The sequence below is a fragment of the Triticum urartu genome, chromosome 7A (genome assembly GCF_056163025.1).
Source record: "Triticum urartu cultivar PI428250 chromosome 7A, HENAU_Tu73, whole genome shotgun sequence".
Lineage (NCBI taxonomy): Eukaryota > Viridiplantae > Streptophyta > Magnoliopsida > Poales > Poaceae > Triticum > Triticum urartu.
The window spans coordinates 556233605-556238312 of NC_141879.1; the positions used below are offsets into that span (position 1 = coordinate 556233605).

The following is a 4708-nucleotide window of genomic DNA, read 5'->3' on the forward strand; positions in this document are numbered from 1 at the left end:
ATGGTTTATATATGCCTTTGCCTATACACTCCTAGAAATCCACATTTACCTAGAGCCATATACCCTAGGTGAAATAGGAAAAACCATAGCGAAAGACTTTACCTTGGGCTTGCCCTAGGTAAAGAACCCTAGGTATAGTATAGTTGGTAAAGACTTCTTCCCCTAGGGTGCATCCAACAAGCTGTAGGGAAAGTTTCTTTACCTAGGGGCACAAGCCCTAGGGAAAGATTTCCATATGGATCCTACATCCCAGTGTATAGTTGTTTACCTACAGCCAAGCCCTAGGGAAAGACTATGGGGCCCTCTTCCACCACATCACCATACTTCACCTAGAGTTACATACTGTAGGGAAACACCAGCCCCATACATGACATAATTCAAATGTGTAATTTAAATTTAACTTCATAATTCAAATAATCCAAAATGGATATAATTATGAAATGAAAATAACATCAAATATATAGATAGTATCAATCGTCACGTGCATACAATAGATGCCAAGACATCACCAGCCATCAAATGTTTGACAAAAAATAGGCACGCTGGCCAGAGTTTGCTACATCTAACTGAGTAAACATCTTAATTAGCACGTATATACTAATGTAGGTCAACTAGAGTTTTCTACATCACAAAACATGTACCAGCATGTTAACTATACATGCACCAAAATGTTACACCAAAACATGTACCACCATGTTAACATCAAGAACCCAACTGGTTGCTCAATAGTGACTGACTGAAAAAGAATCCCCCAAACATCCCTTCATCGTCTGCAACACGAACACTTGAGGCAACACCATGTTCCTGCCTTCCTGGAAAGTAAGATTTGCAAATTTTCAAAGGCTAGAACATGACAATAAGAAGGAAAAAAAATAGAAAGCATAAGGAAAGGATCAAGGTGCCATAGAGTCACTCATTTGTGATGCATTAGTTTGAATCGCGTGAAACTGTTCTAGGGTATGTTCATAAAGAACTTTTTGAAACTGTTCCAGGAAATAAAAAGGCTAAAGTTAAGTACTTCTCACACCTCTAGTAACCCAGAATCTACCTTAAGTTGTGAGATATTACTTTTACTCTACACATAATCACAAAAGAAGTGATTATCTTTGTTTCGAAATAAAGTATGAACTACACTCAACTCTGTTGCAATGCAAATTAGTGTGTTACATCAAGTCACCAAAGTTCTAAACAGAATTTCCTATTTCCAATAATGAGAACCTAGAAATGCAAAAATTGGTATAAATTTTGGCAGAATAACAACTGTAAATTGGACAACAGGACATACGAAAAGATATTATGATCCCTCCAACATCTCACACAACCCCATTAATCAAATGATCCAGCACCACACAGGTTAGCATCATACATCAAAGAAGCATGCATATTGTCACAAGTATGTGAACATCACAACGAACAGAACATCGATAGTTGTATCATTTGAGATTAGTTTGAGAAATACATACGTGAAGAGAGCTAGGATTTATTTCTTGTTGAGCACACAAAGCTGGTGGTTCTTTGCTATTTTCTAGAATCTGCAAAAGAAGAGTCAGGTTTTAGAAGTAATCCTTATCATGCTTCAAATGTATTTATGTTTGTGTGTTTGCTTGAGATGGATGGTTACATACTTGGATAGTAGATCGTTGTGGAGATCCAGGAGGAGAAAGTGAATGAGAAGGTGGAACTGGCGGCGGTGGTATTTCTGCAATAGGCACTCCTTGGTTAGTTGCCAAAGTCTGCAATACAAGAAAATTCACATGGTGGTTACTTTCAAATCTAGCAAATTGTAAATGAAACAAACAAGTATTAGAAAAGGAAAAATATTGTAGAACAAGAAACTACTTATACAAATTAATAAGACATACGTCTTCCCAGCAGGTCGGTCTTCATTATTTGGAATAGCAGGAGGAAGATCTGAAACTCTTACGTATCCATCATAGTGTTCCGAGCAGCAGGCACATGTTTGATGGCTCGAGAAAGTCGATATGCTTTTCTTCCAATTGTCATCTTGTAATGTGTGATTCTTGAGACAAATAAGATAAAGATAGAAAAGAAGAATTTATAATCAACAAGACAATCATGGTAAACATAATAATAGCAAATAGATAAGTGTTTGTTGCCAAGTCTTCAACCACCTAGATAATTGATTTATAACACACACACAAGATGGATCAGTGAAGCTACTATTTTTGTCATTCATGTACTTGCATAACTGTGAACAAATTTAACAGATAGACTACATGAAATATTTCCTATTCATTGTGTTTAGTGGCTACATTCTGACCACAATTTACATGGTTCAATGGTTCATTCATTTGTTCGGGTGTGTTTGGTTTTGAGCCAAAGCTGGCGTTGCCAAAATATTGGCGTGCCCATGAGTTTTGGCTGCTGTTTGGTTGGACACCAAATATTTGGCTTGCCCAACCCAGCCTGCGTTTGCCCATGCATTTCTCACCAATACACGGGCAAGCCGAGGGAAACCAATTCATCCGCCAAAATATTGGCTGCCCACCTGCTAGCTTCATTGTAATATGCTTGGGTGTCATGTTAGCCGGAAAATTAAGTAGCTAGCTCGTATACTTACGCTTCCATGGGTCGTATTTTCTCTTTTCACAAAAGAAGGTACCATATTTTCTCGATATGAACAAGGGGTGGAAAGAGTCAGAAATGAATGTATGTTCACATAGGTTGCATGCAATATAAGTCATGAACAATAAAAAAATATGTTTATAGGAGAGGAGAGATCAATATCTCAACCTTGAGTTACAACCAGCAAAAGGACAAAAAAGAACATTATCACCTAGAGCTTCCGCTCTTATATTTGCACACTTGTGCGTTTGCACATAGGCCAGCAAAGCACATAAGTGATAACCTAAACCAAAGAGTGAGAGAGATAGAGAGAGAACCTTATGGATGGTAGCAGTGGCGTACAATAGCACGCAGATCCGGTCGTCGTCCAATCAGCGGGGGCGACACCATTTACCATGGTCAAGGGCGGCAGCACGAGTTGAGGGCATCGCAGATGGAGTCGCCGCTAGTGCCACGATGCCGTCACCCAGCCGGCATGGCCAGGGCCACCACGCCCTTCCCGACCATGGTGTGACTAGGTCACCAATGCGGTAGAGAAGGGGAAATAGAAGTGGAGCGGCGGAATGGGGTGGGCAGGGGAGCGGCCGAGCGGGGCTGGCCTGGGAGCGGCGCAGTGGGGCGGGCCCGGAGCGGCGGAGGTGGGTGATCCAGGGCGAGGCGCGGAAGGTCGGAACGGGGGGAGATGAGATCTGAGAGAGAGAGAGGAAAGTTTTGGTCTGGCGGCGGCACCGCTTGGGACAGGGGCGAGGCGTGAAGGAGACACATGCGATTTTTTTCCTCTACGCACCCTTTATCCCTTCCTTTTCTCACTAGACTATGGCCCCAACCTTTGCGAAGTGAAAAAAATGGCGCGAGCGTAGAGCGGGAGGTCAATCTACGTGGGCACACCGGGGCATCTCTTCATGTTTTTTGGGCTTTGATCTTTGTACATGGCACCACCCTAGGGAAAGCTTAAGCTCCAATTATTTTTTGCTAGATATTCATCTTTCCCTAGAGGGCACTGTTCATAGCTTGTCTATCCCTTGAGTTGTCTGATGAGCTCTAGGTAAAGACCTTGGCTCTAGGTAAAACGTAGATTTCTAGTAGTGGTACCTAGTGTTCCTTGGGAGGATATATCTATGGACTTTGTTTTAGGTTTACCTCGGACAAAGAAGGCGAGGGATAGCATATTTTTTGTCGTGGATAGATTCTCGAAAATGGCACACTTTATACCATGTCATAAAAGCAATGATGCTGTTAATGTTGCTGATTTGTTTTTTCGTGAAATTATTCGCTTGCATGGTGTGCCAAATACTATTGTTTCAGATCATGATACAAAATTTCTTAGCCACTTTTGGAGATGTTTATGGGCTAAGTTGGGGACTAAACTGCTTTTTAGTACTACTTGTCATCCCCAAACTGATGAACAAACTGAAGTAGTCAATAGAACATTGTCTACTATGCTTAGGGCTGTTTTGAAGAATAATAAGAAAATGTGGGAATAATGTTTGCCTCATATTGAATTTGCTTATAATCTTTGATTGCATTCTACTACTAAGATGTGCCCTTTTGAAATTGTGTATGGTTTCCTACCTCATGCACCTATTGATTTGTTGCCTCTTCCATCTTCGAAGAAGGTTAATTTTGATGCTAGAGAACGTGCTGAATTGATTTTAAAAATGTATGAGTTAACTAAGGAAAACATTGAGCGTATGAATGCTAAATATAAACTTGCTGGAGATAAGGGTAGAAAACATGTTGTGTTTGCACTTGGAGATCTTGTTTGGTTACATTTGCGTAAGGATCGATTTCCTAATTTGCGCAAATCAAAGCTAATGCCACGTGCTATGGTCCTTTTATGGTGTTAGAGAAAATAAATGATAATGCATATAAACTTGAGCTGCCTACAGATTTTGGGGTTAGTCCCACTTTTAACATTGCAGATTTGAAGCCTTATTTGGGTGAGGAAGATGAGCTTCCGTCGAGGACGACTTCATTTTAAGATGATGAGGACATCAATACCATTGTTACACCCACATCCCCTGCTGCTATACATACTGGACCAATTACTAGAGCTCGAGCACGCCAATTGAATTACCAGGTACTTTCGTTTCTTGGTAACGATTCTAATGTTCATGAGAAT

At 40.7% G+C, this 4708-nt stretch overlaps 1 long non-coding RNA gene across 1 annotated transcript; it reads right to left on the bottom strand.

Annotated features, from left to right (window-relative positions):
- Positions 1 to 414: 414 nt before the first annotated feature.
- On the bottom strand, positions 415 to 3346 carry LOC125522246 (uncharacterized). The gene is made up of 5 exons (XR_007289703.2): positions 2904 to 3346; positions 1863 to 2020; positions 1626 to 1733; positions 1464 to 1532; positions 415 to 812 (listed from the first exon to the last, which is right to left on the bottom strand). It is a non-coding gene; the product is annotated as an uncharacterized LOC125522246 (long non-coding RNA).
- Between the last annotated feature and the right edge of the window lie 1362 nt (positions 3347 to 4708).